Below are 19379 nucleotides of genomic sequence, written 5' to 3'. Positions count from 1 at the left end.
TATTTATTACTTGCGTCTATCTGCAAAATCCTTTTTGCCATCTGATGGAATTTGCAAATGTGGCAAATTCCATAGTTTTTCTTTCAACTTTTTGACCGCTTGGGTTCGTCTAGCATTCCATGGAGGAGAATCTTTTTTTCAACATTTTTCTTAAAGGATTTGTAAATTTAAAGATTTTTCGAATAAAATCTCTGAGGTAATTTACAATTTCTAAGAATTGTTGAACTTGTTTCTTGGATAAATTTTCATCTAGAAATTTTTTCAATTCTTCTGCAATGTGTTTACCAGGCTGATATTTTCCATCTTTAATGTTCATACCAAGAAATTCTATTTCTTCTCTATCGATCTGCATTTTTCTTTCTGAGAGCATGATTCTATATTGGTGGACTATTTGCTTGAATTGAGCCAAAAGATTGGCTTGTTATTCTTGATTTGGGCTGTAAAGAAGGATGTCCTCTATATAAATCATGGCTTGATCCATAATGGGCTGTAAAGATCTTTATAATGGGCTGTAAAGAAGGATGTCCATTGAAAATGTTTATTTGGCATGTAAAAACCCGTCTTAGGCCTATCTTCTACATAGATACCTAGTTGCCAAAATCTTGCTTTCAGATCAAACTTGGAGAAAACTTTTGCCTTTGCTAGACTGGAGAATAATGAATTTCTGTTGGGTAAAAGAAACTTATTGTCTTGAAGGAAATGATTAAGAGGCTGATAATTAATTACTAGTCTCAATTTTCCTCTTGCTTGTTCCGATCTCATGTTGACATAAAAAGCTTCACATGCCCATTGTGAATTTGAGACTTCAATCAATCCTTGTTGTTGCAACTGTTGACATTCTTCCTCTGCTAGTTTTTGATGTTCTGGATTCACTCCAGTGTGACTAGCTCTAGTAGGATTGATATCTTCGTTCCTTTTAAAAAGAAGTTTGATAAAAAAATTTAGAATTTTTCCACAATAGATTTTTACATTTTTGAAGAAATTTTGAATGAGAGTCCGCACAAGATCTTTCCTTCAATTCTTCAACTTTTTCGATCTTTTCTGAGTGGACTATGAATAATTTAGGGATTTTGACAAAAGGTTTAAACATCTGTTTATACCTTAGTCCTTCAGGCAAAATTCTTAATTGTTTGGCTTTTGTAGAGAGATCAAAACCAACAGTAAGATCTTTACCTGAGAGTTTTGACCCTAAAACTGTTATAGTCACAACATATCTTGAGAAAAACTGGAATTTAATGGGTTTGCCCATCAAGTGTGTTGTAAATACTTTGTCAGCTGTAGAGTTGAAGTAACGAATGTGTGGTTTCCACCATTCTGGTGGCAAAATTTCTGGATTCATGATTGTTTCTGCTGCTCCAGTATCAATAAAAGTAATAACTGTAATAGGCTTACTGTATTTATTGAGATAGATCGAAACTGGAATATGAGGAATAGAAATCTGGGTTGTTGAAAGTATTTGAGACTTCATCATGTATATCTCACTTGATGAAAATTCAGAGTCACTATATTCAAGACTTTGAATTGTACATAGTGACTGCTTGTTTGGCTCCTCATCAATAGAAAAAGAGACTCAAGATCTTCATCTTTGCCAATCTTTATTCCAGATTCTTGTTGTATCTGCTAGATCATTTTTGCTCTTTTCTTATTGTTGGGGCATGATTTTGCAAAATGTCCTTTCTGTTTGTAGATATAACAGCAGGTTGATTTTACAAAATGACCTCTGGAAGACCTTTTCTTCTTTAAAAATCTTCATTTGAATTTTTTCTTTTTGAATGATTTTGGAGATTTAAAGATCTTTTTCTAATGGGGCAGTAGCAAGATTTGTCTTTTCCACACTTGATTTTGAGATAAGAATCATCACAGGCTTTGTCTAATATTCTGTCACCTTGAAGATAATCCTTAAAGTCTTTTCTTCTCTTGCACAAGTCTTCAAGAGCTATATATATTTCTTACTGAATTTCTCACATGGTTAAATTGAGAATATTTTTACCCTGCCTGTGTAAATTCTGATTGACTGCAACTTGAAGCGAATCAGGAATAGATGCAAGGACTGCTTGTTTGAGGCTTTGATCCAATCCGAGCGCACAAAAGAGTTTAGTCATTGCATAAAAATGCCTTGACAAATCTCTTTAGCTATATGAACATCTTCTCTTGAAGAATTCTCTTCTTTTTAGAGTTAACAGATCTTCAGGACTTCCAATAAAGTGATTGTGTATAATCCTGATTGCTTGTGATAGATCTGTTATCATTAAAAATTACATTTGATCCCCTTGTCTTATGAAATTCCAATAGTCTCTTAACATCCGAGTAAATCTAGAGACAAACTCCATTAGGATGTTGTAATTACTTTCTTCAGTGAACTATCTGGTTTCCAACCAAGCATGGAATTCCTATAGTCTTTCTAGCCATCTATTCATTGGAATGTCATCTAATGTGAAAATCATTTTTCCGCCTAAAATGTGATGTGGAGGTCTTGTGTTTGAAGATTCTGTCGCTGCTTCATTCATTTCTTCATATGATGTTTCAACATTTACTTCTGATTGTGTTTTGGCCATTACTTGTAGATCAATATCAGAATTATCATCTGAAGATTCAAAATCTTTTGAAATAGATTCTAATGAAGATGATTCTTCAATAGGAGATTCTTCAGATTATTGTAAAACAGATATCATTGGAAGCATTTCTTGGTTGTAATCCTTCGAAAAATTTGATAACGGATTATTATCAGAAAATTTTTCCTTCTGAATCATCAATAATTTTGACACTTGGCTGGGTGGAGGACTTTTTTCTGTATTTTCTTCTTCAATAGGTTTTTTTCCCAAATCCTTTTCTTTTTGCTTTTTTCTTTCTTCTCCCTCCTTTCTTTCTGCTTTTTTTTAACCTTGACCTGTAAAAATAGATCATAAGTATTGGGTTTTTTCTTTTCTTCAGGAGGAGGGAAAATATTTCTTTGGTTTCCGGATGATAGAGGAGTATCCAACTGTCTTACTGAAGGAAATAGTTTAGTACCATTCCTAGAAGGACTAAGAGGTGGTATTTTTCCTATTTCTTGTAATATCTGGATATACTCTTTGAGATTTTGCATTTCTTTTTCTCTCTGTGCATGGTGAGAGAAAAAAATCTCAGCCTGGCACTGTAGGTTCACTGGCAACTTTTTTCAGTCTTTTTTAGAAAAGTTGAATAAGATCTTTTATCATCTTTGAATTTTCATCAACTTTGGTTTCAAATTTGGATACTTTTGAATCAATTTGATTGACTTTCAAGTCTATTTTTCTCAAAACAGAATTTTGAGCCAAAGCATTTTCTGTCTGCCAGTTGAAAGTAGCTTCTGCTACCGTTATTTTGGTTGGTTTTCCTTCTAGATCTGCTTTTAACTTTAAAGGAATTTTTGGAGCATGATTTAAAGGAATTTTTGGAGCATAAATTATCTCCTTGTTAGAAAATTATGCAATAGGAGAAAAGTCTTGATCATAAGAAGATGATGGCTGATACATGCATACTTCTTCACTTATCTGAGATGGAATCGAAGTCTGGACTTGTTGGGAACAAGATTGGATCTGATTTTATTTTTGAACCCATTTTTGTTGGTCTTGAGGATCTTTCTTTGATAGTGGAGGTGGTGAGGAAGACTATTGTTCAGCTTCTGGCGATTTATTCAGCTTATCTACAGAATAATCAATAAGATAAATAAATTTGCCATTATCCTCTCCCAGAGGACCAATATTTGGATCACCATTTATCTACCATTTGTAAAACTCAAAATGTGTTGATTTCTTGTAAGATTTTTTCTTGTGGGGCTTGTAAGCTTCATTATTCATGCTTGCAACCCATTCTTCAAAGTTTAGCTCATGGCATCATTCACAATAACACAAAAGATCCCATGGATAATGTTCTGTAACAGGATCTTTAAAACAATATAGAGGTTTTCCATCTGTTTGAAAACTCTCTATAAGAGTTGACTCTGGTCTTGGACTTTCAGATTGAAAAGGTTGCATCATCAACTATGTTGGAAATTTGGTGGTGTAGGCTGAGATCACAGATGAATGTGATCAAATCGAACTTCACTTGTTCCATCTGATTTAGTGATGATCTGAATTTTTGTTGATCTGATAGGTTGATCATGACCATGTTGGTGGGTTTGCTCATAATTTGTTTCCCACTTTTCTGGCATTAGTTTCAACAACTCTTGCTTGGGTATTTGTTTTGGTACATGCTCACAGTGAGGCTCTTCTTTGGTATTAACAAAAATGATAAGAGAATTTTCAAAACCATGATTTGATAGCTTAAAGGCATGATTTTGAACCCTGTACACTATCTGATAGTTAAGGGTTGTTGTAACTGCTGATTCAACCATTTCAGCACTAATAACCTGGATCTGAACTTTTAAGGCATCCAACAAGTTTGGATCTTGAAGGGACATGGTAAAGTTAGGAAATAAAGTTACCAGCGCCATTTCTGAACTCAGAGTAGCTTCAACTGTCCCAATACAGGCGTCTTGATATCTTTTGTACATGGAATCTAACAGAGCAATCCTAGAAATAACTAGTTTCCCAGATGTTCCATGATAGTTGAGAGCTAATCTGACTGCACCAAAATGGATATGTGAATATCCATGTTGAACCCAATCCTGTGGGAAATTTGAAGGAATCTCAAAAGTGACAACTTGTTCTTCCTGACCTCCATAAATCAGATGTTTGTCGAACTTTGAGGACTTGACATACTCTCGAACATTCTTACGACTGGTACTGATTAATGACTTTATACTCTTTATTAGGGAAAAATTAGGTTTTTGATAGGTAGAGTATGGATTTACAAGTGGCAAGTCCGTGGCTTGAACTTTTTCTTCCTCTGTGAAGTAGGTTACCTCATACAATGAGGATATTTTCTTCGCAGAATGAGATTTTAAAGGGAAAGAAGGTAAGGAAATTGGTGCTTTTGAAGAGGAAAGTATAGAATTCATTTCTTTGAGAAATCTCTTCCTTTTCAACTAGGATTTTCAATAAAAGAAACCTCTGAGCACGTGCGGTATTTAAAAAAAAAGGAAATCAGAACCAAGTCAAGATACAGATCAGACTTTTTTTTTTGCGCCCAAGATTTTACCATTTTCAAGAAAATTGGGGTTACATTTCTTTTCTAGTTCCATTCAAGAGTTTTTATGTGTTTACATGACCTTTTAAGATCTCAAAATTTTGACAAATTTCTTTTCGTTTCTTAGAAACACAAGATTCGTCACTACGTTATAGATTGTGGTTATATCTTCTTCTTTTTTATACGATGTTTAGAACTACTAAGCCTCTCAATTTATAAATAGGAGAATAATGCACTTCAATGCACTCGAATCCATATCTTTTTATATTGGTAATAATACCATGTCAATCGAGATAAGATTTAATCGACTCCTATTTATTCTTTTTTAAATGAAAGGAAAAATAATGTAATATCATTTTAGTGTTTTATTAAATACAAAGCAATGATCTCCTCTTTTATGGAAAACCCTAAAAAGAGGTTGATCGAATCTTAGCTCGATTGGCATAGACATTGTTGCTAATGTAAGAGGATGCGGGTTCGAGTGCGCCGAAGCGTATTATTCTTCTATTTACGAGTTGAAGAGAGATTATGGGGAGTTCTAAACATTGTATAAAAAAAACTTACAAAAGAGAGATATTGGTTCTAATAGTATCAGATAATATTATCTATCGGATTCTAGTTTCCACTATACATTACAACATACAATACCCTGCTCCAGGGTATCAATATCATCCATCCATCTAATTATGAATTTTATTTTACTTATTATAATTGAATAACATAAGTTTTAAAATTAAAAACTTATTTATTTAAACTTAAATCAATTACTAATATTTAAAGTTAAGAGTAAACATTATATTTATCTATAATTATTTATGAATAAAATTAAATATATATAATCTTAAACATTTTATTAAAAAACTATTTAATATAAATGATGATAACTCTTCCCTTTTTTTTTCCTTTTAATAACATAATTATTTTTAAATACAAATAATATTACACTAAAAGCCATTAGTATTTATTTTAGAATGCTTTGGCTTTTGTGTAATTATTTTTTTTCTAGTTGAAATTTGAATGTTTAATAATTTATCAATTAATTGACCATAAGAGAGGCGAGTAAAAAGGGTAAATTTGGAATCGGATGCACTTAACTCTTTACGGCATGACACTTCTGAGAGCACGTTTGGTTCGCTGTATTGGAATAGAGGCGTAATGGAATAGAGGCGTAATGGAATAAAGGTTTAATGGAATAGAGGCGTAATAGCAAATCAATTGTTTGGTTGAATGTAATGAAATAGAGGCGTAATAGTATTATTGTGTTTGGTTGAATGGAATAGAAGTGTAATAGCATAATGGAAAAAAACTAAAATGACTAGAATACCCTTAACATAAATTTGTTTAGGTGAATGATTATTGTTATTGTTATTAAATTTTAATAAGATTATTAATATAAATAATAAATAATTTAATCATATTTTAACATAATTATTATTAAATATAATTTAATAAAAATATATAATTTAGTAAAATTCTTAATATTAAATATTCTTATATGAATTTTCTAAAATCATAATATATAATACTATAAAATATAATTTAACATAATTATTATTAAATATAATTTAATAAAAATATATAATTTAATAAAATTCTTAATATTAAATATTCTTATATGAATTTTCTAAAATCATAATATATATAATACTACAATACTTACAAATTCTATTAATCTGGTCCTAACTTTAAAAAATTCAATAAACTTAACCTTCAATTTTACATATTATATAAATTTAACCATTATTCTTAAAATTCAAAAATAAAAATTAAAAAACTAAAAAATTTAAACATTTATTTTTCGATAAAAATACATACAAAATTATAAAAATATTTAAAAATAAATGAATATCTATTTTTCTCATTTTTTAACATGACATTTATTTATTAGAATAATAAATTTATAAATAAAACAATTTAAGGAGAAAAAGCAATGAAAAAGAATTAGACAAATTTAAAAAAATATTAAACATTAACTTGGCTGGATCTTGTACAAGGAAAACAAAGCCATTAACTTGGCAACCATACATCTGAAATAAGCATATGAAATTGAAGTTTAAAATAATCAAAGAAAATGAAGCTTCAAAATGTGTGACATTGAACACATAATCAATTACAGAAAAGTTGCTATGTTTTGGCACTAAAAGCAACCGCAAGCCACAACTACCAGCATGTCAAGGATTAAATTTGTTTTGGCACCAAAAGTAAACCACAAGTCACAAGAACCAGCATGTCAAGGATTGAATTTGTTTGGGCACTAAAAGCAACCGCAATCACAAGCCACAAGTACCAGTCTAACCCCTTAACCTACAGCTTAATTGCAGAAACCTTATGAGCCCTCAAACTGATATATATTGCCGAATCTTGGTAAGAAGAAGCAAAGGAGAGAAAAGGGGTTTTCCAGGAATGAAAGAAAATGAAAATGAATACCTTGAAAACGGCATAATTAGAAAACAACATGCTCAGTTAGTAAGCAATAAAGAATATTTAGTTTAAATGACAGGAAGGAAGTCTAATTCATTATGCACTCCTTTGTGCTAATAGGAACCATTTCATAGTCGAGCATACGAACAATCAGAAACAGAAACTTATATAATATCCAAGGCAACACCAATGTTCGTGAAGAGAATTCAGAATTACGAACAGCCAAAAACAAAACTTGAAAATAACCTACATAAAAGCGTTCAATGTTATATTTCATATTTACTCCAGGCTAATGTTATTTTCTCCACCAATTTTAAAAACATTGAGCATGACTAACTATCCACAGAAGCAAGTAAGAAAACGAAATTCTAAATTCCACAAAAGAAACCAACTACTGCAAAACTTGAGAGCATCAGGAATAACCATTCTCTTGTCTTGTCATATGGTGCAAGAATCCCCTCATAAGCCTTCAATTCACACCAGCGAAAGCTGCCACCCCATGCTTAGTCTTTGCAAGGAATCATCCTGCAATCAAAGAAAATATCAATTACCATAAGGACAGTCAAAATGAAGCCTAGTTATATACTCCATATATGCTGAAGCCAAACACATTGCCTTTGCACCATAAGATTCATAGACCTTGTCAGCTATTAGTTTTCTCTCAATCCAACAATAATAACCTGAAGCACACTCATTCTACTCTCTTTCAATTCGTCCCTACATTTTACCTATAACCAACTATAACAAACACACAGATCTCTAACAAGAAAAACCAATAGCAAACTCTCATTATTAAACATAAAGCCAAATTGATTAGGAAACTACTTTGGAGGAAGATTGGCAGTAAGTTGCTCAAGTCAAGATTAGGAAACGGATCTCTAGATTCAATTTTGTAACACATGCAAGTTTACCAAGTCTACCACTCATTTCACTACACAAAGACACCCTGAAAATATTGCATTCGATCATTTCACAAGAAAATAGATTGATAATCTAAACATCCATCAGTATTGCAAATGATAAGCTAGAATTGGTAGAGATTTACAGGTCCACGATAGAAAGTAAAGCAATCCAGTATAATAGAAGCAGAAAGCCTTACATAGAAAAGAACATATATGATATTAAAATCAATAAAAACCTGGGAGGAGTTTGTCCCAGCGAAGAGTCCTCTTCATCACCAGTCGAGTACAAATTAGTAAAATTTGACTCGAACTTTTCATCATCCACATCGACTCGTGGTTGCACCTCCAATTCATCCATCAATTCATCATCGGTCTCCTTATGCTTCCCAGCCAACTTTCTCCGCAAAATGGCCTCAAGAACTGAAGGGAGTGCCTCTTCATACCCTTCAAAGTACTTCTTGATTCGGGTTTTCAGCTCTGGCACCAAAGAACTAACAAAGTTAAACAACATAACAAAAAAACAAATTAAAGACTTGTTCAAAGTCGGGCAAGGTTTAAGGGTTCTGATTTGGGGAAGAGGGGAAACGGGAAATAGGGAAATGGTTGTTAAAGACTTGTTCAGAGAGGGAGCTGGAAAGAGACGAGTTTTCAGCGTTGGTTGAAAAAGACTGGGAGGGTAAAACAGGGCATAGAAATTGGGAAGACGTCCGTAATAGCTAATCGTCGTTTTGGGAAGGGAATACAAAAGTAGAGATTTTGGGGAATAGGCCGGTAATGTAATACGCCTGTAATAGGCATACAGCGAACCAAACGCCGGATTAGGTGAGGCGCGCGGAATAGATGGGTAATCGCATACCCATTACAGCGAACCAAATTGTCCTTTAGGTGGGTTACACAAATGGTTCATAAGCTCGCAAAGGTGGCCTTATCCATTGCTCATCTTCAAGAGTGGGAGGTTTCTCCCACACTTCCTTTCATGTTGATGTTTCTTCTTTTTTAGTTGAAATTATGTAAGGTCTGTAAAAATAATGCACTTAAATCATAAATATGTGTTTAAAAATAACATATAATAAATAATGAAATATAATATTTAAAATTAATAACAGTAACGCAATATCTACCAAATTTTTTTAAAAAAAAAAATTCAAATTGCTAGTAAATAAATAAATAAATAAAATTAAAAATATACAATTTTTTTACCGGTCTTATTAAAAATATAAAAATATTCTTGCAACAATATGATTTAGGCTTAATTTATAAACCCCCACACTCTTTCAAAACAATCAATTAAATATCTATGAACTTTTTGCACTAACCCTTAAAGCACATAATTGGCCAAATAAGCCCTTTGATGATGTTGATCGTAAGTATTTAACAGCAACGCTAACGTGGTTATTGACAAAGAATAAAAAAATCAAAAAATAAAATAACTTTTTTAAAAAGGAAAAGTACAAAACAAATTTAAATAAATTATTGTCTAGGTTCATTTGAATTTGGACACCCATTTGTCTAGATACATTTTGGAATTATACAAAACATAAAAAAATTATAAAAAAATATTAGAAATTAATCATAAAATTTTATAAAAAAATAAAACAATAATTTATTTTTTATTTTTTATTTTTTAAATCATTAAACAAATATCAACAACTTATATAGTAAAATCAATATTAAAATCTTTTGTTATATTTTTTCTTCTTATTTTTCAATTTTCGCAAGTTATATTAGTCAAAGTAGACCTGTCCATGGGCCGGGCGGCCCGGCTCGGCCCGGCCCAATGGCCCGCCCGAAATATGGGAGGGTTTGGGTAAAAATATAGGCCCAAAATATGGGCTTGGGCAAAATTTTAGGCCCGTTTAAAAAAATGGGCCGGGCCTAGGGCAAGATTTTTTGGATATTAAATATTTTTTTATTTTTAAAATATAATAGTTTTTTATTTTAAGTTTATTTACTTTCATTTCCTTGACTAGTGTTACAAAATAATAATAATAATAAAACATCAAGTTTGTTTTACTAATCAAATGTTAGATTTTGTTACAACAATTAATACAATTAATAATTTGATAAATTTACTAATCAAATGTTAGATTTTATTACAACAATTAATACAATTAACAATTAATAATTTGATAATTTTACTAACAATTAGTTTTAATTTTATTAAAAAACTAATTTTAATTTTAATTTTAATTAAAAACGGGTTGGGCCTGGGTAAAATCTCAAGCCCATATTTCAGGCCAGGCCCGGGCCTAGTAAACGGGCTGAAAAATTTTGTGGGCCCGGCCCGAACCCGGCCCGGCCCGGTCCATGGACAGGTCTAAGTCAAAGTAATCAAAAAAATAAATTTTATAAAAAAAAATAACTTTATTTTTAATAAAATTTATGATTCTTAATTAATTTCTAATAATTTTATAAATTATTTTTTCTAATCTTTATGGTTTTTAATATTTTTTTATAATTTTGATAATTTTTAATAGATTTAATTATTTTTATAATTTTTATAAAAAATTATGCTTTTTTATTAATTTTAGAATGAGCCTAGGTGCCCAGATTTAGATAAACCTTGACAATCATTTGTCCAGATTCATTGTGTATTTATTTTAATTATTTTTTATTTTTTATTTTTCTATCATGGCATTGCCACACCAAACAACAAACAATGATGTGGCATTGCCACATCAGCAATTTGAGATCAATTGGCATTGCCACATAAGCAATCGGAGATGACGTGGTGTCTATTAATAGCCCATCAACATTATCGTTAAGTACTAACAATCAATGTCAGCCAAAAGATCTCTTTGGGCAATTCTGTTAGTTTAAGGGTTCAATTGGCTGCAAAAAAATCGGAGGAGTTTAATTTTATTTTTTTTGGAAAAAGTTCGACTCCTTATGTTACCGAGAAGTCAATGATTTATTTATACATACAAGGATATTTTCATAATTTTAATTTAATTCAGATCTGATTGAAGATGACACTGACTTAATTAAAGATTTAAATAATAATATAAATTAATAAAATTTTAATTTTCTCAAACAATATTAAAACTGCACAATAAATAAAAAAAAGGTATGAAGCGTAAAAGTAATTGGTACAGGACTTATACGTAAAATAAACAGAATGAGATCCTCCTCCTCCGTTGTTATATAAATTGGATGAATGAAAAGAAAAGAATATGTATACGCTCTTCACATGCGATAAGATAAATCTTGGAAACCTAAGTTAGATAGGGAAGTGTATGTTAATTAAGAAATTAGTTGGCGGGAAAGCTTTATATTTACAGTGTTATCAAATTCTTAAAGCTAACATCATTTTATTACTATTATTACTATGGTTTCTTTCACCTTTTTCTACTTTTATAATTAATTCTTTTACTAGTAAATTAATTATAATTATTGAGTAAACTTTTAAAAATAATTCTTTTTTAACCTAAAAGGTTATCTCTCACCAACTTTGTGTATATAGATAATGTCACCGATTGAGTTGGTGTCACAAGTCAACTCGACACTAACTCGCAATTGATGACAGCACTATGATAAACAATTCTATTGTTAATCTGGTGTATTTATATGTTTAAATTTTGTTTTACTAACATTTTAACAATTTTTTTATTTTAATATCATACATATGATTAATTAGTTACAAATCACACATTTGTGTTCTAAATTCGTGATTTTCACATATATGCGTACGATAGAATTTCTAGTAAGAATAAAACATTTAGATAAAAATATTGTTGCAAATTATCGCAAGGGGTATCAATATAATTATATATGTTTTAGACAATAAATTTCGGACACCAAACTTCTTAAATAGACCTGTTCAAAGGTTGAGTAGCGCACACGACCCAAGCTTGAACAATAATTTTTGCATCTCAACCCAGCTTGGCCTAACCTGAATTTAATTTTAATAATAAAAATATAGATAAAACATCAATTAAAATAATTTTTAATATTTTATTAAATTTTTAACATTAAAACGAACTTTTTGAATAGCCAAACCTGAAAACTGGCTTAGGCATTAACATCTTTTTGGAATCGGACTTTAGCCTGATTAATGAATAGTTGTAATTTCAAAACATAAATTAACACAAATGCAAATTATATTTTAGATTTAATAAATTCTTATAACATTGAAAATACAATAATAAAATAAAATATTATTCAACAATAATCTCTTGTTAAATGGGAATTTACTAACCAATTGGATGCAAAAGATGAAACGATATTTTTACAACTTGTGCTATATACGGTATATTTTACAAATGGTCACTCAAGAATTTATTTTAGGCATCTAAATAAAAAGTTTATAATCTAAACACCCACATTATATAATTCGTTTATTAAATTTTCAAAGGAAATATAACTTGGAATTATTTTTATAAATTTGATTTTTTTTCATAATTTAAGTAAACTGAAAATTATCATTTTAGTCTCAATCTAACCCCAAAAAGATTGGGACATTTGTATTGTTAAACCTCTTTTCTCTTGTGTAAAAAATTATTCTGGGCACGGAGCTGTTGATCTGAAAGCTTCTAGCTCAAAGGTTGGCGAGGGAAATAACTCAAGTTTTCAAGACCAATTTGAGGTTTGAAAGCAATAGTTCAATATTGAAGAGTTTGTGATCTATTGACGCAAAACTAACCTAGATTTGACAAGAGAAGTATAAGAGAGTTTTGGTGTACTTAATTGTCAGAGAAAATCACTCAAGAAGGTGGTAGCGACAAGTTTGAAACAATATTTTTATTTAGGAAGAATAAAACTTTTTCTATTTTTCATTAATAAATTATTGTTTCGAAAGGATGAAATTTCATATCAAATTTCCGTGTTTAAATTTTAATGGGAATAATCAAAATGAATAAATATCTAAATTATAAAAAAAAAATTATTTTGAATACCTAAAATAAAATATTTTAATAATCACATAACTATATGTTTGAAAGTATTTGGTGATGTCCACTACTTTAAACATCTTTTTCTTCCATTCCCAATAAGAAAATAATAATATTTTTTTAAAAATTTGAGGAGATTTTTATTAAGATATTCGTGGTTTGTGATGTGAACCATTGGCTGCCCAACCACATGATTCATTGAATTTACCGAAAATGCCATCCCAATCTAAATTATTATTCCACATTAAGAAATCCCATTTTCTCATTGTTTTGGTTCACATCATTGTTGGTAAAAAATACCATTACATTTATTTTCTTTTCTTTTTCAATTAATCAAATCTTAATTTTAATTATTACGATAAGTAACCAAATTGCAACCTAATGTTGGATAAAATTTTTTTCACCTTCTATTTTTGTTTGTCATATAAAGCAAATTATGAGCGCCCTGTTCGAGTAATTTCAAAATAAAGTAAAATTAATATAAAATATAAATAAATAAAACCTAACAAAAGTATTGGACAATAATGCCATAGTCCAATTAGCAAGACGTGACATGTTTTTAAAGCTCATCATTTCTTAATTAAATCTTAATTTGATTGATATAAGTATTATTATCTATATAGAAAGACGTGAGTTTGAGTACGCTGAAGCGCATTATCCTTCTATTTATGAATTGGGGAGGGACTATAAGTAGTTCTAGGCATTGTGTAAAAAAAATCATAAATGATAAGATCTTATAATGAGATTATTCAAAAAAAAGTATATTTTTAAGTGTCCTGACTTACTTTTTAATGGTCTTTAAAAGTTAAATTTTATTATTAGTCCTTCTATTTTACGAAAGCTATGAACTTAGTATTTATATTTTAATTTGATCATTTATAGTCTCTATATTTTTCAAATTTTAAAATTTCAATCATCACAAAACTATATCTGTTAAATTAAATAAGTTAATTCTTTTATAAAAGGGTGTCTCCCTGAGCCCTAAATCCTTCATCTTTAGTATTTTCTACAATCATGACAAAGGTAATTTTCTAAAAACCTTACTTTTTCTTTTATAGTTTCTGCTTTCTTCTTTTACTTGAATTATGGTGAAGACGAGGGGTATCTAAAATCGGATAGTTCAACTCCATTCGCCGCGAGAACGATCGTCTCTGGTTCTAGTGACTGATAAACTCTACCCCTGTTTCACCAAGTCGAAGGATTTGCGACGAATGTTGGCCGTCTGAGGGAAAAAACTTTTCAATTTCGCATTCGAGTTCTCCATTCCAGAAGGGCCGCATCGGTTGTGCAAGACCACTAAAGACAATTTCTTGCTCCTTCTCCATGTGCTTGAAGCTGGGTTCCACTTACTGTTGCATCCCTTCTTTTGTAGTATGCTTAAGGACTACAAAGTTGCCCCTGGTTAGCTCTCGAGCTTCACCTGGTAGATAGTCATGCCATATTTCATTGACTGCCCTTGACACGGCGAGGTTCCCTTAATCACAATTTTTTAACATATATATCAGTCGAAAAAGCCATAATCGGGAGAACTCGTTGGGGTTTAACTATTTCTCTCATCGCAAAAGGGTAAAGACTATCATCGCAAACCCTTACTCGAACCTTCATCTAAATTGAGGGGAGTATATTCGAGTTTCCAGCAAACTCGGTAAGGACTTTGGGTTTCCAATAAGGTGGTCTTCGCTGAGTCAAGATATGTGCTCGTTCCAGCGGAGTCTCCCTTCATACGAAGTCGTGGCTCAGTTCTAAAGACTTACTGTTGGGCTCTTGTTGGTCTTAGAGGAATTGATCATGGCGAGGAATGTCTTCCAGTACTGTTTGGAGGGTTATAGCCTTAGCAGGTGGAGACTTGGTGACAGCGAGGAAGTTGTCATTTCTGTTGGTGCTTTACCTGAGCAGCGCACGTGGCCTTACTACTCCTGTGATGTGTTAGGCCTAATATTGACGGGTTATGCAGAGGAACCGGTAAATTTTTTCTATTATTATTATGAGAATAAGCTACGCCCATTCGCTTTTTTGGAGTCTTTGCGTGTGGAAGGTGGTAGCCAACAGGTTAATTTTTTAGCTGCTCCTCCTGATCACAGGGTTATTGTTGGTACAGGGGTTGATCAAGGCTCCAATGATACTTTAAGTAGGACTAATAGCATTTTTCTCGAGCTTAACGAGGCTATGAATGTTGATTCGCTAGCTATCAGAGTGTGTAAAAAGTGCAAGACCATCGTGGGGGCTATGTGCATTAGCTCTTAGAATAAGAAAGAGAGGGTAGTGAAGGGTTGAAATGGTGAAGTAAGAGAAGGTTAGATCCTATTGGTGCTATTCCCACCGTCCCTAGAACTTTGAATCCTCACAATTCTTCGCGTGTGAGCTCACCATCTATTCTCCCTGTGAGCTCATCGATCGCCGTCGACGAAAATACCCCACCAGTTGTCTCTCAAGGCCTTCATATTGTACCTGTTACTGAGGAAGCACCTGTTGGGGTTAGTGGGTGTTCATATTCATAGCATGGAGACTTAAGCTCAGCAACACCCTCGGCGATGAGTCTTTTCTCGTATCTGTAATTCTTATTGTTTGAAGCCAACATGGTTGGATTGAAGTATGAAGAAGCTTGTTAAAAGGAGCTCGCTAAAATTAAAGTGGAGTTGGCAAGGGCTCTTGAGCAATGCGATAAGATAATGGAGGAGAATAAGATTATTAATAAACAAAACATGAATCTTAGGGAGTGTCTGTCCATCATGGAGGTTAAAGCTAAGGGGTTAGAGCAGGAGTTGATCGTTGAAAGGGAGAGCAAATAAGCTTTGCAGGCTGAGTTGAATGGGGTTGTAGAAGAGTACACAGTTGAAAATGACAGGATTATTCGGGAGTGTCATGACCAAGTGGACAGTACGCTCAGAGAACAGTGTTGGGTCCTAGAGGATTTTAAGAATAAGACAAATGAGAATGTTGAGTCCAATGTGCTAGTGGGGAAGACAATGTATTATAAATGTGTTGTAATTTTTTTTTCTCTTTTTATTTTCTTTAATGAAACGAAAGCTTACTTTGAGGAAACCTATCTTGTGCGATCTTGTTATACTTGTCACATAATTATATAATTATATGGGCTTTAAGTAAAATCTTCAAAAATAATGAGCTGCGAATGTAGATCCGTGAGTTGTTTTATACTTGGGAAAATTTTCTAAAGTAATAAGCTAGGAATGTGACTCTACATACTTTTTTTGTATTGGGGAAATTTTAGAGGATTGTAAGGCTGTAAAATTTTAACTTTGGGTAATTATGCTTAGGGTCGTAATATTTCACCTGCTAGCTTAATGTGGTAGTTAGGAGCTTTGTTCTTGGTGACTACGTTGGAGGCTGTGGCTCTTTGCCATCAAGGTTTAGTATGTCGCATCTGAGCCCTAGTGTGATAGCTAGGAGTTTTGATCTCGCTAACTGTGTTGGAGGCAGCGACTCTTCGCCTGCGAGCCTTAGTGTAACAATTGTGAGTTTTGCTCTCGCTAACTGTGTTGGAGGCTGTAGCTCTTCGCCTACGAGCCTTAGTGTGGCAGCTGAGAGCTTTACTCTAACTAACTATGTTGGAGGCTACACTCTTCGCTTACGAGCCTTAGTGTGACAGTTGGGAGCTCTATTTCTGAGGTACCTATCTTCTGTTTGAAAGGTAGCTCGCGACGCTCTTTTCAATCTCCTCGGTCTCTGCGAACTTATGAGCCTGCTCGTATAGGTCTCCCATACTTTATTATCTGTTATCTGTTATCTGTAAATGAGTACTGCAGGTGGTCATTTTTTACTCCCATGATAAAGACATTTATCCCATTGGTCCTCTAAGTTTTTCGTGTTGTGGGTCTCTATATGGAACCTTTTACGTAGTCTTGAAAGGATTCGCCTTCTCATTTTTTCACTGACATCAATCCCATGAGTATGTTCATGATCACTTGATGGGCTCTAAACCTATCTAAGAACATCTACCCCAGTTGTGAGAAGTTGCGGACTAAACCTTGTGGGAGAGATAAGTACTAATCTTTGGCGTTTCCCTTCAATGTTGTCTAGAAGAATTTGCACTTCGCTACGTCTGATAGCCACAACACATTCATATAATCATTATATTGTATTAGGTGAGCCCATAGGACCCTCCTTCCCTCGAACATATCCTTTAAGACCTTGAAATTGCATAGTAAACCTACTGTCGTGGTTTCTGAGGCCAACAAATTGTTGGAGTAGAGTAACCAATCCATGTCCTATGGCTCAAGATGTAATGCCCGTACGTTTCAGCATAGATCATCCATTTTGTTTTGTAATTCTTTCAGTTGTGTGCTTGGGACTTCATCTTGTGTATTTATATTATCCTAGGAACCAGAATTGTTCACGTGCATTTTCATTCGCAACTCTTCATTTTGTCTCAGTAATTCTTGCTGAAAGGTATGTTGTTCTACAAATCGCGCTTCTTGAGCGGTCATCTGCTCTCTCGTAAACTTTATTTGCTCTTGAAGGGTAGAAATTACTACGGGAGTGCCTCCTAATTGAGAGGAATGAGGTGGTAGTCCCTGACCTGTAGAGAGGTTCAGGTCCAAGGAAGAGGAAGATCATCGATGAACCGCATTGTCGAGGTTCTCTGGCCTGTGGGTGAACCATGTAGCAAATAAGTTTGTCTCATCGTGTTGGACTCCATAGGCCGATACTCTGACTTGTTCTAGTGGGGGCTTGAATAAGGAAATTTCAGTTGGGTGAGCATTTGCTTCGAATGTCGAAGAAAAACTGTACCAAACCAAAAGAAATCTGATAATCGAAAGTAAGTTCTACGCTCACCGTACCAATTGTTGAGTAATATTTTACTTGTTTTTTATTGATATGAGTATCAGACATGTCGTTACTTGTACTATTACAGCTAATGATAGGGTCTCACTATTTTATCTCGACTCTATTGCCTCTAGTATTGACATTATCTACGAACTCCAAGTTTGTTGGGCACGTGTCTACGGAGCATGCGTTCCTTTCTACTCCTAAGACTTGCGCTCTAGGCGAGTTCCGTACCCACTGAACACGTGTTTAGGTGGCTTGTAAAGCACGTGGCACTTCCTACGAGTTCCTTGGGTATATACGAAGTGAGACTGCCACATTCCTTAGATCCTCACGAGCTGGGTCTGTACCCTTATCTCACGAACTAGTTCTGCGAGTTGTTCTTGCGCTCCTACCTTATGAGCTCGCACGGGAATCCTGCAAGCTAGGTCTGGCAGTCTATAGCTTTGCCTTACGAACGGGTAATGGGTCAGAGGTTCGAATCTTTTCTAGGGTTCGGGTCTCAAGATATTAACATATAACAAGTTTCAAGAATCCATTTTCTTTTTATAATGGCTAAAATCCTCTGCGCTCCCTAGATATATTGAACTAAAAATCTTATGACGCAACCAATGGTAGTTCTCCATAGCAAGTGAGGAGAAAAGAGAATATTAGGTTGTGAAAGAAATTACTTGGGATTTAAATAGTGGTCGAGTAGCGGAATAGGATCCATTATATAGTGGTAGCGACGCTGTTCGAAACCGCTACTGCTGAAAATAGCGGTGTGAAGTAGAATCACACCAATAGCAGTGGATCGTGGCTGCAATTTAATGGGTAATGACCAATTACGACAATAACGAGCCACTATTCCCATTATTGTTCTGTTATAGTAAAATTTTTTAAAAAAATCCAACTGCTTTAAAAAGATCAACAAAAATATAATAAGGCAAAAAAAATATATTCTTCACTTGTAAAATTAGATAATTTTCAATAAGAAAAAAAAACAGTCCAAAATCAACATAAAAAAAACAGTCCAAAAGCAATAGAAAAATATGAACCGGTTATTGACTTATCAATACAAGAAATTTTTTTAAAAAACAGAAAAAATTTCACTTTCAGATTTTACTGTCCAAACTCCAAACTAAACAAAATCACAACACAATCACAAAAATTTCTAAACAAAATCTCACTTGCATTTTCAGAAATTCATAATTTTCAAGTAAGTACCTAAATTTTTTTGTCTTGATTCTTGCTTTTTTTTTGTTATAGCATGCAAAGATTGATGAGAAATTTTTTACAAAACCTTTGCAAATCA

The sequence above is a fragment of the Gossypium hirsutum genome, chromosome D08 (genome assembly GCF_007990345.1).
Source record: "Gossypium hirsutum isolate 1008001.06 chromosome D08, Gossypium_hirsutum_v2.1, whole genome shotgun sequence".
NCBI lineage: Eukaryota > Viridiplantae > Streptophyta > Magnoliopsida > Malvales > Malvaceae > Gossypium > Gossypium hirsutum.
This window is presented reverse-complemented; position numbering follows the sequence as displayed.